Source organism: Eubalaena glacialis, chromosome X (genome assembly GCF_028564815.1).
Source record: "Eubalaena glacialis isolate mEubGla1 chromosome X, mEubGla1.1.hap2.+ XY, whole genome shotgun sequence".
NCBI classification, from domain to species: domain Eukaryota; kingdom Metazoa; phylum Chordata; class Mammalia; order Artiodactyla; family Balaenidae; genus Eubalaena; species Eubalaena glacialis.
Window position 1 is genome coordinate 36983723 of NC_083736.1, and position 24681 is coordinate 37008403.

A 24681-nucleotide genomic window follows, 5' to 3' on the forward strand; every position below is an offset into this window, starting at 1 on the left:
GACTAGGGGCAGGCGGAAATGAGCCTGCGCTGGGAAAGGGGGCCTTCTACAGAAACGTTGCGGGGGGAAAAGCTCGTTGGTTAATTCCCATCCAACAGAAAGTCAGCTATCCCTTCCGGAGGAACACATGGGGGGCAACCAGCGAAAGCCGTCGGGCCGGGCTGGAGGTTGGGAGACGTCCCCGGCCAAGTGCTCGGGGCACAGGCGGCTTGGCTGCCACGGGGGTGGCCTGAGAAGACCTTCCACTCCTGCCCCGGCTGCTTCTCAAGCCAGCGCCACCATCTAGGCCCCGGCAGCGCAGCCAGCCTTGCAAACAGACGGAATCCTGCCGGCCGTACACTCGGGCGAAGCAGCCCGGTCGGGCCGGGGCCGGCTTCGGCCTCCCCTCCCCTGACTGGGCGAGGCCCCTCCAGGCCCGAACCATGTGAGCCGAGGGCTGGAGGCCTCCAGCCAGGAGAAGGTCCTCCCGCCCCTGCGCGGCCCCCGGGGCACGGGTGTGACCCTGGAGCTTAACAAAGGGCCTTCAGAGCTCCTTTCGGCCTCGGGCTGGCGGGGGAGGGGTGGGGCCAGCGGGGAGGGGGGCGGTGCGGCGGCCCAAGTGGACCCGTGAGGCCCCCCGCCCCGCCGGGCTGGGTCGGCCGGGCCCGGCGCCCTCGAGGAAACCACCGAGGTGGCATTGCCGGGGCCGCTGGGCACTCCCGAGGACCGTCCTGGGGTTCGGGCGGCTCGGAGGCCGGCGAGCCTCCTGCCCAGCCTCGCGGCCCGGCTGTCGTGCCCGACCCAGCGCGGGCTCCACCCGAGTGCGGTCTTCCCAATAAAAGCTGGAATTCCCGGCTGGGCTCAGACAAAGAGGGACCGCGGCAAATCGACGCCGCGGGCAAACCAAACCCAAGCCGAGTTTACGCGCGCGTCTGGGGTCACAGAGGCGCCTGCTAATCCTCCCTACACTGGCCGTCCCCGCACGGTCTCCTCAAGGGGGGAAAAAAAAAAGGGAAAGAAAGCATACCTCCCCGTGATTCTGCCCAGAGGCCGAACTTCGCACTTCTTTCGGTTCAGTCTCTATCAGTTCACTAGGCCCTGCGCCACCTTAGCAAACAGGACTTAGAGGAGCGCAACATCCCTTGCTCCCGACCCAGAGTGCTAAGCTACTCCTCTTTTTCCTCCACCATCCATCCTCTCAGGGTCAAGAACTCAAAAATCTTTCAGAAATCCTCCTACCTGCTCAAGACATACCCTCTTCCCCACTCTAGATGGGAAGAAACTATAACCAGAAGCAATCTTAGTAACTAAGGGCCATCCACCCTTAGCTAGGCACCGTTGCCCTCAGTTTCCCTCTAGCCAAAGACACAGTATTTCCCAGTGAATGAGTGTGCGAATGTGGTTGTGTGGCCCACATTTCCGTGCCCTGGCTCGGTCTCACTGGGTAGGAAAATCTTCATCAGGCATTGAGGAGTTTTTGTCATTCAGCCTGTGTATCTAAGCATGGATGTATGCATGTGAATGCTTTTTGTGTTTCCAAGTGACCCTCTTCACACCTTTAAATGGGCTTTTGTCTCTGGAACGAACTTACAGAAATTCTGCTCCAGTTTCCAGCTCAACAAAGTCTGGGATTTTCTCCTAGAATCTCGCTCTAGGTCTCAGTATTTGCATACCCATGTTTACATTCCTCGCGGCCAGTTCTTTATCTCTTCTGTATCTCTTGTTCCATGTGGGCATCAGAGCCCAAGTGTCTTGATTTGTCTCAGCACATGTCATTCAGGCACACATCTTAATCTGTGCATTCCTGTCTAACACGTACACCTCCCCACGACTTACATTCTTGCTTTGCCTATAATGTGGCTCGTTCCTAGACCAATATGGGTTTGCAGTTTAATGTAACTAGAGGATCCCCTAAGACTACAAACCCTAAAAGGGAGAGGAGGGGGAAGGAGAGAGGAGTGTGACTAATGATTCATTTCTCTATAGGGTAACCCACCCACCAATTTCTACCTCAGGGAAAGAACGAGACCAATGCCTGCAGAGTTGTATTAAATTTTTAGACCAATTCAATGTTGACCCCATGTATGTGTATACAAATGATCGATCTTGTACACATCACTGTCCAACTCCTGTTTGGAGGCTGCCTCCCTGCACATATCTTATTTGAACTCTCCACAAGTTCATGGTTAAAAGTGTTTTTATTTACATAGACAACTCAAGGACCCCTTTGCTCTCTCCGATGCATACCTGTACACACTGGCCAGGCATTTCAGGCTTGGGTCTTTGGTCGGCAGCACTCTCGGTCAGAGGCCCCACCGACTAAAGCTCTGAGCAGACCTTCACATACTGGGCCGCTGGGAACATTAAGGTCTAACCTCTGCATCTCCCCAACTCAGTTCCTTAAGTGAGGGTGCCCACTGTGTGTGTTCACACCTCCCCCATTGAGAAGTATCGGGTCAAATTAGATCACCTAGCAGCTGCGTTTGGTTTGTCGAAGAATCGAGCCCAATGTACCAGGATGTGAGATTGCATACACAGAAGAGAAAGGAAAACCCTAAGCCCAGACTCCCGCCTCCTCTCCCCAGGGGGCTACTTTGCCTCCAGGAATTTCTACTACACTCCCCACCCCCACTCTCCCTATCGTCTTTAAAGGGTTAAGAGAAACCCTCGCAGCCTTCCCTCCACCCTGGTCGCTGGGCCCGCAGGCTCGCTCGCTCACGGGAGTCTGCCGCCGCCTCCGCGGCCCGCCCCCCCCCTTCCCGTCCTTCAGCCGGGAGGGAGCCTGCATGCCTGTCTAGACCGATCTATCACAGGCACACCAACAACACCCGCGAGAGTGCGGAGACCCTACCCAGGTCCCCCTGCCCGCACGGTTCCCGGCGGACAGAACCCTGGAGCGTGACCGCGCCTGCAGGGTCGGGGTGGGAACCTACGGGCTCGGGCTGCCCCAAGCGCACCGCGGGTCCGCCCCGGCCCCGGCCCCCAGCGCTCCCGCCAGCCCGGCAGCCGGGGCACAGTCACAGCTCTGCGCGCTGGGCAGTCCTATTTTTATCTTGTCTAATCCCAAACTGGGCGGGGAGCACAGGCGTCGTGCTTAGAGAACAAGAGATAGGCGAGGGAGGCGGGGAGGAGCAGCCAGGCAGCGACGCGAGCGGGAGCGAGTTAAAGACACAGTCGAGGCGACCGAGAGCAGGAAGAAAGAGCGGGCTGCGCGGGCCTCGAGGCGCCGCACGCAACGCGCCGCCCGGCGAAGTTACACTCGCCTCCCGGTCGCCCCTCGCCGCCCGTCCCTCCCCACTTCCCAGCGGCGCTCTCCGCAGCCCGGGCCGCGGGGCCCCGGCCTGTGTGGGAGGCAGAGGCCCGGCCGGCCCTGCAAAGGGCTGGAGAGAATCGCTAATGAGCTGTGCGGCCCATTGATCCGGAGAACACTTCCTAATTAACTCTCAGTCACCTACTGGTGACAGCGCCTCAAAGGACAGCGCTGGGGCCGTCCGAGCCCCAACCCCGACCTGCCCGCGGAGCGCCTGGCGCCCGAACCCCGCGCGCCCCCCTCACTACCCCAGGCAATCCCGGTGAGTGGCGGCGTAAACCCGCACACTAAAGACCAGCCTCGGATTAAACCTGGACGGCGTATTAATCACCGCCACCTCCCCCCTTCCTCCACGCGGTGAAATCGTGCCCAAAATAAACACGGGAACCAACACTGCAAAGCCCAGACCAGATAACAGGTCGGGGGTGGAGTGGGAAGGGTCGAGAAGCAAACGTATTTTCCAAGTGTCCACGTACAGGAGTCTCGGAGGCCGACAATTAAAATGCCTTCCACACAAGCAATTCTGTTGGCCAAACCGAATCCAACACCTCCTAAGGATTGATTTCGGCCCGCGGTGTCCGTTTCCAGTGCCACAGGAAGTGTCAGATGGCTAGAAATACCCAAGTCTGTCTGCGTTCACCACCCACCACCTTCTGGGGTGGGCCATTTCCTCCTCGTTTTTATTCCCAAGTCATTTTAAGGATTTTTCTCCAGAGACTACCCCTAGAATAAAATACCACTACCCCTCCTCTGGCCTTCTCTCAAAAAAGAAAAAAACCAAAAAAACAGCTAAAACCCTGAGCAGTCTACTCTAGACACAGGAGGCTGTACGAATACCTATTTGAAGCGCGCTGGTTTCTTTTTTTAAGGTTTGTTTTTAAATACACATAACCCTCCCCCCTCCTTCGCTCTTCCATCCCCCCAACCCCCCAACCCCCCAACCCTTTAGACGCCGGCGGCGCGCGCCCTCGCGCGCGGGCACTCACAGCCTCTAGCTGGAGATCGCGGACTTTCTGGAAAAGATTCATTAACAGCAAATTAAGCCTCGCCCCGGCCTCGGCCTACACGCGGCCAGGCTCAGCCGTCTCAGGGACTGGGGGACGTGCCCACTCGAGAGTGCAGGCGGCGGGAAGCCCGCCGGGACCACGCGTGCCTCGAGCCGCCCTACTCCGCACACGGCGCCCCGGGGCTTGCTTGGTAAACAGCAGGAGCACGTCGCCGCCGCCCCGAGCCCCCTAGTTGGCGGAGGCTCTGCAGCGCAGCCGCCCGCCTGCTCCGAGCGCGGGCCCCGCGGCGCGGCGGCGCCTCGCCCTCCCCGCCTCGGCCGAGGATCGCGCCCGGGTGCGCAAGTTCCTCTTCGCCCTCAGCCTCTGCGCCGCACGCCCTCCGAGTGGGACCAACTTCCTCCGGCCGCAGACTCGCACACGCCCTACAGGGCTTTCCACCAGACTCCTCGCTGCCCAGAGGACGACCCAGGTCTCGCCCCCCCGCCCGCCGCCGCCCCCGCACGATCTACCCCCACCCCTGGGGTCTCACAACTTAAAACCAACCCCACGACGTCGCGGGGAGGGTGGGGGTGGACCAGGGTGGCAGATTAAAATTTTAAAAGAACATTTACAAAACAAAGCGTCTGACCTGGCTGGCTGGCTGGCGGGCGGGCCGAGTCGGAACCCCTCGCTCTGCTCGATTTCCTAGTATTTTTTTTTTTAATCCACGTGATTCACGCTTTGGAGCAAGCCAAAAAAAACCCAAAAAACAAAAAAAAACGGGACTCCCCTACCGAGTCGCGCGGCAGCGGCGGCAGGTCGAGCTCGGCTCGGCCCGGGGCGCCCGCCACACACACCCTCGCGCACGCACACGCCGTCGTTCCACGAGCAAGAACGAGCTGCCCCCGGAGAGGCGAGACGAGGCAGCGGCGGCTGGGGGTTTTTACAGTTCTTTCCCGAGTCGAAAAAGAAAGCAGACGGGAACCCGCCGCCCTCCCCTTCCTGCTAGCGAGCTAACGCCGAGCCGAGCTTCCCAGCTTCCAGCCCAGCTCACCCCCCCGCCCCCCCCGCCCGACTCGCGGCGCTCAGCGACGACCGCGCTCCCGCGCACACAGGCACACACTGCCTGCAAACTTCCACTCCGCGAACTCCCTGCTCTCCTCCCAGCCCCCAGGGGGGCGGCAGGCCCCCCCCGCCGCGCCCCTCCCTCCCCGAAGCCCACGCGGGGCCGCTTAGGTTGGCTGCATTTTTAATAACTTACAGCTAGGAAATAAAAACGAAAGCGAGCAAAGCAGCCAAAGTGAAGCGCGAGGCACAAGCTTCGAGGGGTACGCGAGAGTCAGAGGAGCCACCCGCCGCTAGTCTGGGCCCCGAGGGAGGGGGCCGACTGCAGCCCGCCGCACGCACGCCCGCCAGCCCGCGCGGCCTCCCCGGGGAAAGGTGTTCCGGGCACTGACCTGAAATCCCCGGCCGGGGAGTAAGCAGGGAGCCTGCGATCCGGCGCTTTGAAGTTTTCCCCGGAGCAGAGTCGAGGCGGCGAGGAGGAGCGAGGGGAGGTGGGGTGGGTGGGGAGAGGTGTGCGGGGTTGGAGGAAAGTGGGGTGGCGACGTTGGCGATGGGAGAAGGGGCCGGGCCGGGGAAGCGCGGTGAGCAGCAAAGTTTGCCGTCCCCCGCTGCCCGCAACCCGCTCGCGGCGCCGCGCTCGCTCGCCTCCCTCGCCGTCTGCTGCCAGCCGGCTGCCCTCGGGGTCGGCCCCGCCGAGGGGTGGGCTCTGGGCCGGGTGGGGGCGGGGCAGGGCGGGGCGGGCTCAAAGCCTCCGGGCAGGTGGCGACAGCCCCGCGCGATCCTCCGGGCTCCGGCGGCTGGGCCGGGCTCGGCCGGGCTCAGCAGCTCTCGCGCCGCCGCTGCTGCCGCCCGCGCTCGGGCAGGAGCCCCAGCGCCATGTTGACGGTTCGCCGCGAGCGCCCGCTCGGGCTGGGTGTGTGAATGTGTGTGTGTGAGTGTGTTGGCCAAGTCTTCCCTGCGCGGCGACAGCGCGGCTTGGGCTCCCCGCCCGGCAGCTCGCGGGCTCCCCCTCCGCCGCCGCTGCCGCCTCGCTCCCGCTCTCGGTCGCGGTCTGGGCTCCGGCGCGTCTCCCCCGCTGCCGCCGAGCTCGGTCCGCCTTCAGCAAGGAGCGTAGCTCTGCCTCACCTCGCCGCTGGGAGCCCAGGCTCCGTCTGCCGCCGCACGCCGCGATCCCAACGCGTCCCCCCTCCCTGGTTCCCTCCTCTTCCTCCTCCCCCTCCCTCCGCCCTCTCGCCCGCCCTCCCTCCCTCCCTCCTTCCCTCCCTCCCTCCCAGCAGCCGCCTCCCCTCCCCCCGCAGGCGCAGCGCTCGGGCGACAGCCGCCCGCCCGCCGCCGCCTCCAGCTCTCGCAAGTTTGAGCTCCCCCAGCCTCCGCTCACCCTCCGCTCACCCTCCGTTGCGGCGCCTGGGCGGTGGGGTTTCGAAGGGGTGATTCCCCAAGAAAGGTTTGCCCGAGTTTCCCCAGCCGTCATCGATTCCCGGCGCGTTTCGCCTCTCTGGGTCCGAACCCCAGACCACTTGGGTGGCGTCCCCCTCGCCCCTTGTCCTCCCCTCCCCCGCTCGGACCGAGTTGGCTGCGCACACCCCGCCCGGGCGCGCGTCCTGGGCGAGCGAGAGACCGACTTGGGCGGCGGCGGCGGCGCGGGCGGCCCGCTGATCCTGAGCCGAGGGGATGGGGGGCGGCGGGGGCGGCTCTCCCAGCCGCGCGCCGAGACTCCCCTCGCTACCCAGAAGGCCAGTGGAGGACCGCAATTACCATAAAGCGCCTAGCACTCCGCTCAGCCAAAGCTGTCAAACCCCAGCGGCAGCCGCCACTGCCTCCTCTCGCCACCAGCGCTGCGCTCTCCCGGTCGCGCGTCCCCTCCGAGACCAAGCAGAGCCTGGCGAGTGCGCGTCGGTGCCCATCCCCACCCTGGGTCGCCCCTTCCTCCCGGAGAAGCCCTTTCCCATTTCGGTGTCAAGAGCTACCTGAAAACACCACCTTGGGCAACGGTGGCCGTTCCGCCCGAACTCCGCGCCCGAGTTCCCCGGACGTTTCGATTGTGTGGGAATTGTTTGGAGAGGCGGGGGATGGAGGAGGCAGCCCGTGGGGCACAAGGAGGCGGGGGTGGGAGCGGTAGGGGAGTGGAGATCCACCAGAATTTCTCCCCGTTCTCGGGCATTTCACAGTCTGCATCTCAGATGATTAGAGGGTCTGTCCTGGCCCCTCACCCCTGCCTCGGGAGATTATCTCCCGCGTTTTATTTTCCTTGGCAGGGAGCAACTTTTGGCTTACACCGTTCGCTCCATAAATTTCCACTCGGTAACGTCGTGCTGATCGGAGCTCGGCGGCGGCGTACAGCCTGCGCCCGCAGCAGTTCAATTCAATTGACACGTATTGAGCTTGTCCAGCGCACCCGGCGCGGCGCTGGGCGCGGGGGGAGGGCGGGGGCAGGCAGGCGAGAGGGGGAAGCGGAGAGGCGAGGTTCCGGCCTCCCCAGAGCGCAGAGCCTCTAGGGCGAGCCGAGAAGGCCCAGTTCGTGAAGCGGGCGGGAAGGGGTGGGAGTGGGGGAGGGGTGTTCCGGCCTAACCAGGTCCGGACACCGCCGCAAAAGGTGACCCCACTCCGTTGCTGGATAGGGTCTTTTTATGCTGAACGTGGGGGAGTCTCTTTCTGCCTAAGGACAAGATGGTGCAGGCTCGATGAGAACGTCAATCCGAAATGGAGGTGGCTTGTAAATCCACACGGAAAGTTTTAAAATATCCTGGAGTGTCTCCATGCCAAAAATAATCAAAAGCATCTCAAGTTGATTACTAAGTCAAGGTCAAGGCCAAAATCAGCTCTAGCTAGCAGATCCCTTTAAAAAATTAGACTTAATACTGACTGCGGGACTGGTGTTAGGTGCGATTTTATTTATTCTGTTTTAGTTCTCAGTACATAGTTATAAAAACAGCCCTTTTCAAAGCAGAAGTGAAACATCTCTACCGTTTGAAACCCGAAACTTCGGGCAGAATTAAATCTTCATGCTCCAGAGCTGCTTAAAACAACTGATGCAAAAGACAGGCGGGCAAGTGCCCCTGTGAGCAGTTCCCAGCCCTGCTGGGCCGCCACGGCTTCCAGGACCCGTGCCTGCATAATGGAATGTACGCCTTTTTCTTCCTGGTCTCTCTGGAGGTGGATGTCTCTGAAGGCTAACCCACACATTTTTTTAATCTCCGGTAACAAGCAGAAAGACACCTGGACTATTATGCTGTAAAGCTATTTTTTATAAAGACATTTTAGGGCCAGACATTAAAAGTTATTAGACTGAACGCACGCAAGTTACAGACACAGCTGGAGAAAAGGCCTCTGGTTGTGTGTTGTAGCAACATTTCTTTTTGAAGCAACTCCTTTTATTCAAAACAAATCTAAAATAACCGGGAAGGCTGAAGTTGGGTATTTGTGGGGAAACACTCTGAATGCGGTTCCAGGCAAGGAGGCCGCTGTGCCACTGTGGGCCGAGAGGGAGAGCTGGCCTGGGTGAGTGCGGAGCCGTGCCAGGCTCTTCTGGCTCAGTTAGGCCACCGCAGAGACCCTGGCCCCATGCCCGGCCACCTTCTCTCCCCTTCCCATGCCTCCCCAACTCTCCCCCCAGGCACAGGCTTTTCCCGGAGTTGAAAGTTGCGTGTAACAGTCCAGAACTTTTGGAAAATCCAGGAACCAAGTTAAAACACGGAGCCTGCTGCCTCTCCGAGTCCTGTGGCCTCCCGGGGCTGCTGACAAAGGGGCCTGTTTGTCTAACTTTAAAAGTTAAAATGAATTGGGGAGGGGGGCGGTGCCGTAAATGCGAAGGGGCCAGAGGAGGGCTGACTGTGGGAGAAATTTGATGCTGGAGACAAACAGACCAGTAAATTCGCCTTTGACGTAATTTGCAGCATGCGCGCGCGCGCGCGCACACACACACACACACACACACACACACACACACACCCTTTTTAAGGAGTCTTGCCTCCGTGGTATCCTTGGTGGGATTAAAAGGTTTCTCTTCCATCTCCGAGGGATATATTTTGCAACTCTGTGGGACTTAAAAAATATCTTATTAAGGCAGTCCTAAGAGGCATGAATGTACGTGGGGGGGAGGGGGTTCATGACTCACTGGGGATTAAAATGTGAGATTTTTCCTGGGGTGCTCTAAGGTGGAGGAGCGGGAGGGAGTTTACACCTATTGGCCCAGTTAGTTGGCATTATTCCAGAGAGGAGAAGCAGAAAGCTCAGGAATGGCAGTCTCGTCTTGTGTCCTCACTTGGGAAGGGGCTCTGGGAGTGGGGACACTGTGGAGCCTGCAGCCTGTGCGGGCCTACTCCTGCTCCCTCCTCCCCTGCCCTCCCACGAGTCCCTCAGGAGCTGACCTGGGGGTCAGGCTGCTACACTCGGCACTCAGCAAGGGGAGGATTTCAATGAAAGCAAAGGAGGAGGCGGTGGGAGAGAGCCAGCGAGTGAGCGCAAGGGAGGGGAGGCCGCACAGGCAGCGGAGAAATAGGCACAGAATGGCGAGGTGCTTCCAACTGAGCCGCAGGGCCACTCCTCTCCCACCTGCCTCTTGTCCCCTGGGAAGGGTCTCCCAGTTATAACCTATGGCTCTCGGGCACTCTCCTGCTGCAGATTCTATCCAGCCTCTGCAACTGGACAAGCAGGTTGGCACTTCCGGGGAGCAGGCCTGGAGCCTGGTCGCCCTTTTCCTGCCAGGCTGACTGTGTAAGGTCTGCCAGGCCCTCTTCCACACCTTCAGTCACTGCCCAAGGCCTAGGGGAAAGGCCATGCATCCCGTGGTGCGGTCCTTACCTGGTGTTTGGGGGACCCTGGGACCCTAACATGGTGCGTGGGGTTTGTTTGTAACATACTTGCAGGAACTAAGTCATAAAGCTCTGTAGGCCCCGCTGGCGCTCTTCAGAGGCTGTTCTCACGTCTATGCCACTGGTTATCGGAATAGGTGGGATTTGTGTGATTACAGAGAATGCATTTTTACTCTATATAGTGTGAGCTAGCCTGTCAATGTTAACTATTTTTAAAAACACAAACCTACAATAACAGTCTTCCCTGGTCACTTTGCAAAAGAGCTCTGGGCTTACCAAGTGGCACTTAGAAGACCCACTGGCCCACCTCCCAAGCACAAGGCATCCTTGTCCCAGGGATTTCACTTATCTGGAAACATCTAAAGGTAGCTGCCTTCCCTGGTAGGAGTCTGCTAGACTTAGGGGTCTCCAGGTTGAAGACGGTTGCTCTTTCTGTCTAGTCTTTGAACGGTTACTGGGCGTTTGTGGGAGGAGGGTCCAGAAGGCAGGCCCAACATGGTAGTAGCAACTGCCTCTCAGAATTTCTGGTCTGGGCTAGATTTCAGGCTCTGACCAGGCACCGGTGGGTGAACTACCGCTGATACTGAGGGGCTTGCTGGGTAGACGGATGTCAGCCGAATGAGCATAAATACTGGCGGCTTGGGGAGGCCCCGTCTTGCGCCCCACCTGGCCCCTGCTTAAGAGCCCTCGAAGCCACCGAGCTGGGCTGGATGCTCCTGTAGATAAACTCAGACGCCACGTCCCGCCCCGGCTGCTTATTTAGCGAGGTGTCTCCAGCTCATATTTTACCCAGTCGGGGTCAGAGAGTGGGAACCGCGGGGAGAGGGGGCGGAGAACACCAACTCCTCGCTCGCAGACCCAGCAGGGCGGCCTTCCGCCCAAGCCGTTTTATTTGCAGCTTCCCTCCTCGGTGGCCGCGGGACCCCTGCGGACATGCACCACCCTGAGCCCCTTCGCGGGCACTATCCCGGGGACTGGAGGGATCTGGAAGGCTCCGCCAGCCCCTCGCTCGGGGCAGGAAGGGAGTACCGCCCAGCAGATGAAAACGCGGCGCTGGCCTGTCCCTAAGTACCTCTGAGGCCACCACAAAGTCGGGCGCAGAGGTGAGTGGCGCGGGGCGGTTGCCCCGGGAAGGTCAGCCAGGGAGCAAAGCTTGGGGCTAGCGCAGGGCTGGGGATTCCAAACGGCCTAATCCGCTGCACTTCCCCCCTCCCCCCTCCCCCCTCCGGGTCCAATCTGCTCGGCCTTCGCCCGCGATGCTCCCCCCCATCCCGGCGTCTCCTGCACGTTGGCAGTCGCGCAGCCCCCGGCCGCGAACGCGGGGCGGGGTGGGGGGGTGCGCAGGGTGGTTTGTTTTGCGAGGCCTGACAGAACCTTCTGTGTGCGGCGGAGGGAGGAGGCTAATGCATAATGCACAGCGCCTGGAAGCCCGGCCATTAGCGGCCTGTCGGTGACACAGACAAACGACTGAGAGGGAGGAGATCCAGCTCGCTCTGGAGTTTAAATATACCAGCGTGGAGGGGAAACGCCATGATTTAAAAGTGTGTGTTTGCAGACACTCGCATATATTTTAATGATTTCCAGCAGGCCATGCGCCCCAGCCTTGCATCCCGCTCCCCAAAAGGGGGACGTGTATGGGGGGGTAGGAATGAAGGCAGAGTGAGAGGCCTCAACCCGAGACCCACCGCTAGCTTCTGAGGGATGAAGGGGAGAAGAGGTTGGTAAATGCACCAAGGAGAAAGTGAGGCCTAGGGAAGCCACACGACCCAAGGCCATCCCCAGATTTTTTTTTTTAAATCTGGCCGTGGAGCCTTCCACCCCGGACTGGACCTTCTACGTTGTACTAAAAAGAAAGGCCTGGGGGAAAGAATAAACCCTACTACCCCGGCTTCCCCCCAGGCGCCCACATTTTTGAATCTTCCCTTTCCACTGACAATCCAGAGACCTCCTTCCTCCCCGTTTAACACACCAGTGTTTTTTAGCAATTAAGGCGAGAAGGGGGTGGGGATAAAGATAAGCCAATTTTTTTTTCCGCCATGCAAGTGTGAAAGATAAGATAACGCTAAGCTGAGGCAAAGCGGCTGCTTACAACCTCCCCTCAGCGATTTTGATCGGTCACTTCTTATCTCACAAAAATGCTCCTTTCGAAAACTGCATCAAAAAAAGAAAAAGGCTGAAGGAAAGCATTTTCATTTGGAACTGACATTTAAAACTCACCTTCTCTACACCAGCAACCCCCTCCCCATCCGCGGGGCTCCCCAGGAAAAGTCGCACCTCGACTACAGGGTTTCAGGCTTTCTCGTGGGGGGCAGGATTACTAGTGTAATTAGGCTGAATAAAACCAGGGATGCGTGATGAGAATTTATCCTGCATCCAACCCCAGGCTCGCAGCCGGGTTTTCCTTCTCTGAGTTCCTGATCGCTGTTTGTGTTTCACCATCGCGCTCGTGTGTTAAAACTAAACAGGTAGTTATATTTGGGAGGATCATATAACTATGTCAACACGAAGCGGTTGTTAATACGAAATAATAAGAAACTCTGCTGATTTTTACAGGCCCCTGTAAAGGAAGGAAAAGGCGTCATGCGCCCCGGAACCCGAGAACTCTCAGCCGAACCGGACTCTCGGGGAGTCTTATAAAATTCTTTTCTCGCACAAAAATCTCACCAAGGGGTTTCCGGAAGACTTTGTATTTGTTGAGGGAGGTTTCGGTATTGAACTCCAGGCCCGCAGGGCGGCCTGTAAATTCCCCCCAGCCCAGCCGCTGGCCCCAGATCGCAAACATCAAGGCAGGCGCCCCAGGCTGAGTTGATGAGCCTCTGCGCCCACCTCCGGCTTACAGCTCCCGAGCTCCCACTTCTTCACCCCCCATCCCGGGTTCGCAACTCGGCGCTGGGCGCACACCGAGTCTGCCCTCTCCGGGCACGACCTAAAGCCCGGGGCTAGCCGCGGCCGGATAGTCCCCGGGGAGCCGAAACCGCCGAGCGGGGAAACCCCTCCTCTCGCCCTTCCGCGAAAAGCCTGGCCCCGGCGTAGGCGCCAAGCAAACGGGCATCCGCTGACAGCCGGGCCTCACGTAAGGCCCACACGCGTCCCATTAGTCAGCCTGAGTTCCCCTCGGGCGAGCAGTCTGGCGCGGCCCCAAGGCCAGGCGCGGGCGGGGAGGGGGTGCGGGGCCGCGGCGAGCTGGGAGCGGGGCGGGGGCGCGGGCTCTGCGGGGCCCGGCCGGGCTCGGTTCCGCGTTCCTGGGCCCGCGGGTAAGCTGAGCCGGCGGGGCAGGCCGCTCCCTGGCTGGCGCCGAGGCGCCGAGCTGCGCTTCACGTGCCCGCCATATCAGCGGCGGCGGCGGCGGCGAGGAGCGGGGGCAGGGAGGCGCGCCACAGCTCCCGCGGGGTCTCCGGCTCCCCTTCCCCCGCCCTGCGGGGGGCTGGGTCCGGACCACCCCGCAGCCCCCATCCCCGCGCCGGCCGAGAGCGGCGCTGCCAGACGCCGAGAGGCTTCTAGGGCGCCGTTCCGAAAGCTGCGCGGCGGCGGCAGCCAGGGGAGGGTGCTCCTCGCGGCCGCCCCGGGAACTTCCCAGCCGCCCCGCCGCCGCCGCCGCAGTCACCGGGACCGGAAGCCCTTGCGCCGCCCCGAGCGGCCTCCGCTGGCCCCTAGGGCTGTTCCAGACGAGGGCTGGTCGCGCGTCACCTTCGATCCCTCCTAGTCCCAGGCGGCCGCCCTCGACCTGGGGCATCCCCATTTAAACCCGGAGGACCCTTCTCGAGGTCCAGCGAGACCTTCCTCTATTAGCGCCATCAGCGCGGCTCCCCCGGCAGCTGGGACAGGAGGGGCGCGGAGCCGCCACTCCGGCCGGGCAGTAACACCTGCTCCCGGGCCCTGCAGCTGGGCGCGTGGTGCCGGGAGAGGCTGTCTACTGTTGTGTGCAGAGATCGCGGAGGAGAAAATGGGGCTCCGAAGCTCAGGGCCAGGCGCAGCCGCGCCCTGGCCGCCCCCAACTCCCACCCTTTCTGTGCGATCAAGCCCGAAGCTCGGGGACTCGGGTCTCCCTGAGGGTCGAAGGGCCGCCACCCCTGGGATCCAGCTTCTGGCCTCAGGAGGTCGTTCGCAAGACAGATGGGGCAAAACCTGTTTTGGGAGTCTTCCCGGTGTCCGCCCCCGCTCTCCAAACCAGACACACTCATCTCCCCTCGGCCCCCATTCTAGCCTCCGGCGGGGGACGAGAGTAGGTCATGGCGGCACTGGTACGGGGTTCGGACTTTGCCACTCGGCGTGGGCAGGGCCGACGGACCCTCCCCATCTCCTGTGTGCCCAGAGGAGATCGGGCAGCCGAGATGACCTGCGCCGCTTGCCCTGCCTCACCCCCCCTCCCCCGTCCCGCCCTCCCCGGAGCTCCTGGCCCAGGGCCCGGCCGGGGAAGGCGTTGTTTTGCCAGCGGGAGCCGAGCGAGTGCGCAGAGAAAAGCCTCCCTGCTCTAATGAGAGTGCACACAGCGCTGCAGCGAGGAGGATGATTACCCGGCGGGCGGGGGGGCGCGGGGCCGGGCCGCGGGCGGCGTGTGCGGCGGCCCCGCGAGCCCGGAGTCCCCGCCTGTCTGGCTGCTAATCGCACGCTTTCTGCTGTTACGGAGGCAGGCGGGAGCCGGCGGCCGAGCCCAGCGCCGGCGACTCGGCGGGTGACACGGAAACATGGCGCAGCGCCCCTCCCCCGCCCGCCCTCCCCGCGCTCCCGCCTCCCGCCTCCCGCCTCGCACTTCCTCCCGCCCGCGAGGCTTTTGCAGTTCTAATGCTCTGCTGTCCGCCCGGCACCATTACGCTAGCAGCCGCTTCTCGGCCGCCCCGCGCGTCTCTTTCCCTTTTGTTTTCGGGGCTATAGAAAACGTTTGCTTTTGTCCCGAGCTCTCGTTAAACCAAACTTGTGGTGGCAACGGAAGGCGGTGCGGGCGGGGAGGGGCCCGGGGATTTTGGCAGCAGCCGACCAGAGCGTGGTGGAAACTTCTCTCGCTGGGTTCCCCGCCACCCCGCCTTCCCCCCCCTCCCCTCTCACACACAGGCCAGTCGGCCTACCAACGCTTCCCCCCTTCTCCCCCTGAGAGGCCTCAGCGCTCCAGGAAGGAGGTCTGGGCTAGAGGGACTGTGACCAGGGGTGAAGAGCATAGGGTGCGTATCCGTGGGCCCCGAGTTTTTGGCACTCGGTGACCTCGCTCCTTGAAGCCTTGACTTGCCTCTCCCTCCCTTTGGTCATTCGGGGCTTTGTATCAGCCGATGGAGAAGGAAGGGGAGGGAAGAGAAGAAAGTGGTTCGCGTGTGTGGTTTTTATATTAAGGGTTTGTTGGAATCTCTCACCTCCAACTGTATAGCCTCTTTTATAGAATCTATGGCGAGAAGGGGGAACGTGGGCCCCACGGCGGAAAGGGTCAGAAACCTAGGCCTGGGAGCTGGATCTTACTCTGCTGGTCGGCTCAGCTACAGCCCGGTCCGCAAGCGGGGTGGGGGGGACATTGCAGAGTGGGGAACGGACAGGAGGGCCGGGTCCCTCGATCCAGGAGACGCCAAACCTCCCTCCCCCGGGCGAGAGCGCAGGTCCCCCTGGCGCGCTCCCCAGCCCAGAGCGCATGCCGTGGCTCCGCACCGGAGCTGCTCAGGCGGCAATTTTTTAAGCCTGCAATTAGGCGAGGCGTCGCCGTGTCCTCTGCTAGTGTCGATCCTGTCAGTCGCACATGGCCTTGGTGCTCCGGTCCGAGGCCCCGCGATTAGTCACAGGCTCGCTTCGCTCCTTCCCTAATCCGCCTCTGCAGGCAGCCTGGGGACGCGGCCGACTTGGCGGCGCTGGCAGGGAGCCACTGAGCGCGGGGCGGGCCGCCTGGCCAGTACCAGCCCCGCTGTGCCCGAGCCGGCGCGGGTCCCGGGGTGCGGGCTTGGGACTCCCTCCCCCCTTCACAGCCCCCAGGCTGGGGCGGCGGCGCCCCTCCCCTTCTCGCCCCACTCCCGGGCCTGCGAGATCTATTTGTGTGGTGTCATTTGCATAAAAATAGGACAAGTGTTTCAGTGCGTTCGAACGCGGGAGGCGAAATTCTTATTGATGTGTCTGTGTGGAGCCCTCGGTTGTCGGAGCGGTTTGATTTAGGGTGTTTGTGTTGCCTTCCGCGAGAAATGAGAGGAAATCCTGCGCAACGCCTTCGGCGGCCCAGCCCCCCCAGAGCATCCCCCTCTACACGGCCCGGAACGGTCCACCGCCTGGACCCCGGCGCGCCGAGTCCACAGCGAGCAGGCTGAGGGCCAGGCGGGCGACCCATTATGACTCATAAAACCGGGCGGCCTAATCACCAGCTGCCAACCCGTTTACGTGTGGCGCTTCCCAATGTTCCCTTCGCCCGGCCCGGGCCTCCAGCAGGTTCGCCCCGGACACGGCTAGAGCCGCTCAGTGGGGGCTAATCAAGTGGTCGCTCGTTCCCGTCAGCAGCGCGGCTTCCCTTCCCGGGCGACCCCCGCGCTCCCGGCCTTTGCGCTGCTCGCCAGCAACTCCTCAGCTTGGACAAATAGCTGGGAGGGCGCCGGCCGCGCGGAGCCAGTAAATCAATCATTAACTCCCCGGCGAGGCCTGGCCAGGGGAGGGAGCGGCGGCCAGAGCCGAGTCCGCGGGGCGAGAGCGAGGTCCCCACCCCGGGTTGGGAGCCGTCCACGCGCCAGCGGACAGGGTGCGTGAAAGTGGGTCCCCCCGGGGCCTCCAGATCCCCTCCAGAAGCCTCCGCCTGCCGGGCCTTTCAAGCCCGCACCTCGCCTCGCCAGTCAGGTCGGGTTACTGTGCGGCCCCCGGGCAGGCTGGAACATTAACGAGCCGCCCCGGGCCTCGCGGCCTGCTCTCCCCAGGAGAGCCTGCCGCGCTTGGGCAAGCTCCTCGGATCCGGTCGGGCTCCTCCAGATACTGGCTTGCCAAATCAAACCGATCGCCCCCGTGTCGACTAGTCTCCCAGCGGCACCCTCCCCACGGAGCCCACCGTGGGGCGGCACGCAGGGGGTTAAAAGCTCCGGTTCGCCCTGGCTCCTCCGCGGCGCTGAGGAAACGCTGATCAAAGTGCTTACGGGGAAGGAAACACACACGCACACTTGGGCCTGGGTCGAAGAAGAGCGACTGGAGAAACGGCTTGGGAGCCGCCTGCCTCGACCCGCTTCCCACACTCCCGGGAACGCGACGGCGGCGGCCCGCGCGATTCTCTCCGCGGAGCTCGGCGCGGCGGGGCCGGGAGGCCGGCGGGGAGGGGGATGGAACGAGGGGGCGGGAGGCGAGCCCGGGCTGCGCGCCAAGAGGCCCAGAGCCGCAGATTAGTCACCGCTCGGCTGGGCGCTCACGGGTGCGCCCGGGAACCGGGAGGGCAGGCGTCGGCCCCGCTCCACCGGGCTCCCAGGGGCTCGGCGCCGCGGCGCGGGTGCCCCCGCCCCCACCCCTGCGCGCGCCCGGCGCGGCTGAATGAACTCTCGGGGGCTCGCGCTGCGGAGATCCACTTGTCAGTTCAAGGGCAGGACAGAAACTCTGCAAGAAGAGTCTTGCGAACAGGAAATTTCTCATTGACAAGGTGCTGCCCCTCCCCCACGCCCGGCTTCAAAACAAAACAAAAACCCGGCGCGAGCGGTCAACGCACCCAGCCCGGGCCCTCCGTGGCCTGCGCCCCTCGGCCGCCTCGGCGACCCCCGCGGCTCGGCCCCGGTCCGGGGAGCGGAGAGCTCGCCGAGCCCCGGGCCCCAAGCTCAGGCGGCCGCCAACAAACAGGCCCGGCGGGCAGGTTGGGCTCGGGTCCCGCCGAGGGCGCCCAGCTGCCACCCTCCGGGGCCCTGGCAGGGTCGGGCGGGGGCGCAGGGCCTGGGAGGTTCCGCGCCTTCTCGGGTTATGAACCTGGCGGAGCGGCTTTGCGGAGCTGGAGGCCGCCAGGTCAGCGGCTCCCCGGAGGCGTGGGGGCGGGGAGGCCGCGCGGCGCCGCCGACTCGGTGAATCCCGCTGCGGGGACCCGGGAAGGCGGCGAGCTCGGCCTGGCAAAGTTCCTGTAGAAACTCCATGTTTAGAAACTCCAGCGGCGTCGCGGGAGGAGGGGGCGAAGAGGGCGCGCGGGGCACGCGGGGGCGGCCGGCACCCGCCTTGCACTCCCGGGGAGGGGTCCCGGGCCCCCAGGCCAAGGCGAAGTCTGGAGGGCGGGGACGGCCGGGTCCCCGGCCCGTTCTTTTGTGTCTGCCCCTCTCTTTTCTCCACACTCTAAAGGAGATATTTAAACCCGTTTCATTTATTGAATTCAGCCAGGAGAGGAAGGCTGCCTTTTTAGGGACCCTGATATTCAGGGTAATTTCGTATTTGACACATGTAAATACTTAGTATTCTCAGGTAAGGTCAAATTATTTATCATCTTAATTTATATTTCAATAGGCCTACAATTTAGAGGCGCGAAATGCCTCCTTATGAATCATTATGGTCTATTAGGGGAAGTAATGTATAAACAGCACTATTTGGGAGGGAATCACTTATGTTGACATTTAAATGGCTCTTCAATAGTTAAAAAAAAAAGAGAGACATTCGAGTGCCTTTGATTAAATATACAATTTACACGACCATCAGCAAAGGCATCAGGAATATAAATTCTTGGGATTTTTATTTATTTATTTCCTTTCTTCCTTTCTTCCTTCTTTCCTTCCTTCCTTCCTTCCTTTCTTTCTTTCTTTCTTTCCTTTTCTTTTCTTTCAGCCTTCCAGGGCGTGCATGTCATTTAATCCCTATAGGAAAATCCACAAATTCCAGGCAAAACATCATTCTCCTCTCCTCCAGCTAATGGTTTATCAAAAACCCAGGGAATCACTGGAAGTGTGAGCAAATTCCACCAGCGGGCACCCAGTGGGATGTTTATAGACCTTTATACCTCAGTAACAGAATCAACCACTTTCTAACAATATCACAACTGATTTGTGAAACATCGTAGCTTCCCTGCTGGAGTGGAACCTTCCTGAAGGCCTGTGTCCATTCATCCAACCTGCTGTTCCCACAGCACTCAGCACAGGGCCTCATACCATTTTAAGTCATCCTCCTACACCTGCTAAAATATCACTGGCAGAGGCTCTTCCTGACTGCCTCCCTCCCCCACCCTCATGCACTCTTTATTGAATTACTCTGTTGTATTCATTCCCTTGAAGCATCTTCCATCTTTAGAATGCCCTTCTTTAGCCCCACATCTCCTTCCCCGGCTCCCTATTTATCCGTTCCCCTGCACGGCTGTAGTTCTCAAAAGAGGTGTCTACGTCCATTAGTATTTCCATTTCCTTACCTTGTGTGCCCTCTAAAACTCAGCTCGTTTTGAAGTTATTCTAAAATATTGGGATAAATTACAACTTTGTTTGTAACAGCATAAGATTAGAAACAACCTAAATGTCCAGCAATGACATTGATGGTTCATGCATACAAGGGAACATTCTGTACCTATTTTAAAAAATAAAAATTTGCTCTGCAGTATTGATAGGGAATGACCCCTAAGGTCTATTGTTAGGGGAAAACCATAATGTGCAGAATGGGAGTGTATAGTACGTTACAGTTTGAGTACCTTACAGTTTGTGTAAAACACAATGTAGAGGGGATACAGACACATATTTGTCGGTACATTAAACATCTTCAACACTGCTGGGGAAGATTAAATATCTTCACCACCCTCACCATCACTTTCTTTATTTTCAGAAATGGGAACACACTGCACAAGCTGTTCCGTACCTCACCTATAAAACTTATTGCTACATCTTACAGATCATTTTCTATATCAGCACTTGGAGATGGGCTCTGTCTGTGCCAAGGCCTGTGGAATTTCACTGTGTAGATGCATCATTTATCACACTCTTCAACCCACACTCTTCAACCTCCACCCTCCCTAGCTATTCTGCAGAAAGGGCTCAAGATCACCTGCCACTTCCTTGTTGCTGGAGGGTGGGGATGCACGGGGTGGGGGGGGGGTCAAGCCTTCCTTGGCCTTGGAAGCACTCAACACCCCTGACCACTCCCCACTTGAACTGCTCTTGGCTTCCCAGATACCACACACACATGGTTTGCATCCTACCTCTGAGTCTCTTTCAGTCTCTTTCTGGACTCTTCTCTATGCTCTACTAGTTGCCTTGGGCCTGGGTCCTTCCTTCTTTCCCCCCTGCCCCAACCTCATCCAGGCTCATGGCTTTAAATACCACCTACTTGCTGATGACCTGATAACCCTTCAATTTGTTTTTCCAGTTCCAGACCCCATATCAAACTGCAGACCTGACATCTCAATTTGGCCATCTATGACCAGCTTCATGATAACAATAGTGAACATTTGCAGAGTGCTGGCGACACTCTTCTAAGGACTTTCTAGAAATTAACGATTAATCCTTACAACTACCCTCTGAGGCAGGTAGAATTATTATCCACATTTTACGGATGAGGAAACTAAGGCAGAGAGGTCACAGAACATTCCCAAAGTCACTCGGAAAATGGTGGAGCTAAGATTCAAACTCAATCAGTCGTAGAGTCCACTTTCTTTGTCACTCTGCTTCATAGCCTACCTAAAACTGAATTTTAAAAAAAATCAATTAATCTACAAATATTTGGGGGTATTTACTAAATGCCAGGCCCTGCAACAGGTCCTGGGGAAAGAGTGGCAAGCAGGACAAACTGTCCCTTAAAAAAGAGACCTGCTCTTCCCTTGGGACCTGCCCTTTGTCCCAATTCCCTTCCCTATGGCAGAAAATGTCTCAGCCACTTAAGTGCTTAAAGCAAAATCTTGGGGGTGGGAGGGAAGGGGTCATTCTAGACCTGTCTCCTTCATCTCCCACCTCGCCTTCCTCCAGTCTGATGGCAAGGCTAACCAATTCTACTTCCAAATGTTCTATCCAGTCAACCTACTTCTTCAGATTCTCCCAAATCCACCTTGGCCAGGGCACCATCTTCTTGCCTGGATTACTAGTCCCACTGTTCTCTGTGCTGCCACTCTCACCCTCCCCCAACCCATCCTCCACATGGCAGCTACAAAGGTCTTTTGAGAAAAAAAAAAAGCATGTCACACGTCACTACCCCACTAGTTCCCACTGTACTTGGAACAAAACCCAAACTCCTTAACAAGGCTTCCGATCCCTGCCACCTCATGGCTTGCCACTGCCTGCCTCACCCTCTGAGGGCCAGCACACATGGCCCTGTTGTTAATAGGCTCTGAGCATTCCTCCCTGGGCTGTCATCTCCCCAACGAGACTGTACGCTCTGTAAAGACAGGGTGCGCCATCACTGTGTACTAAGTTTGCATCAATATCCAGGAACGAACATGTAGAAACATACTGTTCTCATAATGTTGTTTGCGGCACATTTGTGGCACAATGCCTGGCACATATAGATGCTTAAAAAAACACTTCATTTATTTTTTACTTTTGACCTCGCCACGCGGCATGTGAAATCTTAGTTCCCCGACCAGGGATCGAACCCGTGCCCCCTGCAGTAGAAGTGCGGAGTCCTAAACACGGGACCGCCAGGGAATTCCCCCCAAAATACTTGATAAACAGTAAATGAGTCACTGAATGCTTCATACGTTTTTGCTAACTCTAATCAATATTCTATATCATGGCCAGAGAAGAAACCAAGTTCAAGAGAGCAAAACAAGGGACTTCCCTGGCCGTCCAGTGATTAAGACTCCGCCCTTCTAATGTAGGGGGCACGGGTTTGATCCCTGGTCGGGGAACTAAGATCCCACATGAATCACTTTTTTTGGTGCAACTGGGCCAAAAAAAAAATACACAAAAAAATAAAATTTTTTTTAAAAAAAGAGAGAGTAAGATAATTACGGGCATGTGCTTCAGGAAAAGCTGGGTGTCTGGGCTTGCAGGGAGTAGCTCTGTAGTTCTGGTGAGGATCGAGACCTAAGAAATTAGGAAAGTAAAGCATGAGGCCAGAGGAGCCATTATCACCTGGAGAGGCTCATGGGAGCATGGGATGCAAGCATACAGGTTTTTGTCAGAGGATCCAGGGTTCCTGGGTGTGCATGCTGAGGGCGGGCCTTGGACGTTCCTATCCTTGCTAAGTGCCACAGAATATCAGCCCCAGGAGGTGAGAGAGGGACGTCCTAGCCAAGAACAAGACAGAGCCCAAAACTCCTTAGAGTATTTTGCCTGTTGCCAACCACTTGGTCCTTACTTGGTGGCAAAAGATTGAGACCACCCTTCTTCTCCAGACCCTCAGAAACCAGAAGAGTGGGTTCTGGTCACAGGTGACCTTGGGCAGTCGGAGTTCTTCTCTCAGTCCCATGCCGCCGTTTGACTTTGAACAGTAACTATGTCATTATGATGCATTTGATAGCAAAGCAAGTCTTTTTTAAGGATGAATAATTCCTCCATGATAAAAATAGCTACTGTTTATTGAGGGCCTTCGCTCTTTTCAGTTACTTTATTAGGTAGATTCCCAAGTTACCTCACCAAAGCCCCAAAAATAACCCTATGGGTTAAGTATTATGATTCACATTTTACAGCTAAGGAAATTGAAGCTCACAATTGCCCTCCCCATATATATAGCTAATCTAACTGAGTTTGGCGATGGGGATTCTACCTGACTCCAAACCTGGGCTCTTTCCAGTAGAGTAATTGTTTGTCTCCCATGCATATGCACTGTTCCCCCAAACCTTAAACTATTTCTGGGATCAGATCCTACATAGCTTCTCCAATCCTGTCCCTCTGGGGTCGTCTTGCCAACTTGCCAACTGGAGTAAATATCATAAAAGGAGTTTGTTTCTTTCTGGGATCAGCAGGTCTTGGCTGATCTGCTGTGTTCACCATGGGAACCTAAGAATTTATCATCTATGTGAAGAGTTGCCTTCCTCTCAGGTAAGCTTCGAAAAAATGAGGGGCCAAGTTCAAGGGAAGGACTTCCTCCCCAGAACAAGTAGATTGTCTAGCTCTGTTTGGAAAGTTTCTGCACCTCCACCAGTACTAAATTATGGCTCAGTGTTTGGTGAGATTATAAACCACCTTGCCCTTTCAGACTTCTGGGCAACGTTTTTCCCAGCTTTGGGCTTTGATAAAGATTACTCTGCTCTTACCATGGGGAGAGCTAAAGCAGGGAAGAGAGGATATTGGGAGAACCCACTACACAGCCCCTCTGAAGTTCTTGAATTTGGGGAGGAGGAGAGCCACTAGCCCTTTTCAGCTCTTAGGAGAACAATAGCTAGGATTTATTAAGGGCTCACTATCCACCAGGCACAATTCTAAACACTTTATATGCATTACTAATCTCATTTCACATATGGAAAAACTATCCCATAATAAAGGTACTATTATTATCCCCATTTCACAGATCAGGAAACTGAGGCTTAGAGGATAATTAACTTGCCTGCTTGCCTGGACACTCATTGCCTGATTCCTAGAGCCTAAACTTTGATCCATGCAGTCTTTCCAACTCTCCAGGCACCTGTGGTCAACGTCATTACTCTGCCAATTCCACAGGTGCATCATAATTGGGTGCTTTCTTCGGATCTAAAGGAAATGGCCTTCACTGCATGCTGGCATGCCAACAATGCCCTCTGAGGACATGACAGCAGTGAATTTGTCCCGAAGGTCACTCTGAGATGCCTCTTGTGTTCTGTCGCTTTCCAAGATGCGGCCTGTTCAGGGTAAGCAGAAGCTCTGGGATGATCCCCGTGACAGAGCGTGGTCATCCCTGCCCTGGTCTCTTTGACAAAGCATGCTGGCCAGCCGGCGGATGCCCTCGCCAGTTCAATGCCAGTGGCTGCGCCGGGACCTTCCTGACCTATTTGCCGGCACAGGGAGCGTGCAGGAGGGAAGATCAATCTCCAAGATAATTCAGGTTCTGTCTTTCTTCAAACCAGCCTCTGTCCTCTGCTCTAGCTCTGCCGACAATGATTAATGCGCCACCGACTATTTCCTTTCTTCAGCTTCTCCCTGGCTTTGGGGTTTATTTCACAGCCGTTGCCAGAGTTTCTCCTCAGCAGAGAGTAAATACTCGGAGATTGGAGCACAGCCCTTGGTGTTACTCAGAAAGCGTCCCAGGCAGCAGGTGGCACGGGGCCATCCCTGGAGTAGGTGATGCCACTGTTTAGGGCTCAGAGCTAACCCACCACCTCCACCAATGAAAGCCTAATCTTTTAATTATTCTGAAAATACCCAAACTAAGGATTGCAGGGAAGGCAATTACTAGGATTCATACGGTCTAGTCCTCATTTGTAATTATATATTATTATTTTTCTCCCTACTTTGTTCCAATAATGATTTAAGGCTGCTTCCAAAGATACACAAAACCCAGCAAAGATAAATAGAGTGGGACGTGAATTATAATGTCATGCCCACTCACAACCTCTGTGCCCCGTTCCACATATAGAACTGAGTTCATAACGCCTTTCAAAAATGAGGTAATTGGGACTTCCCTGGTGGGGCAGTGGTTAAGAATCCGCCTGCCAATGCAGGGGACACGGGTTCGAGCCCTGGTGCGGGAAGATCCCACATGCCGCGGAGCAAGTAAGCCCGCGCGCCACAACTACCAAGCCTGC

General features: G+C 58.1%; 1 protein-coding gene across 7 annotated transcripts in view; it reads right to left on the reverse strand.

The window, feature by feature from the left end:
- BCOR (BCL6 corepressor) overlaps nucleotides 1-24681 on the reverse strand; it is a 113898-nt gene that overhangs the window by 37988 nt on the left and 51229 nt on the right. For 4 of the 7 annotated variants that reach the window (XM_061177838.1, XM_061177845.1, XM_061177842.1 and 1 more), the window contains exon 1: nucleotides 5733-5820. The exons of 1 other annotated variant lie outside the window; for it this stretch is intronic. The gene's annotated coding sequence lies outside the window, so the exon portion shown is untranslated. Of the gene's footprint in view, nucleotides 1-4275; nucleotides 4308-4924; nucleotides 5006-5732; nucleotides 5821-24681 lie in introns of those variants that run through there. 2 more of the 7 variants (XM_061177840.1, XM_061177841.1) reach the window with 2 other exon arrangements.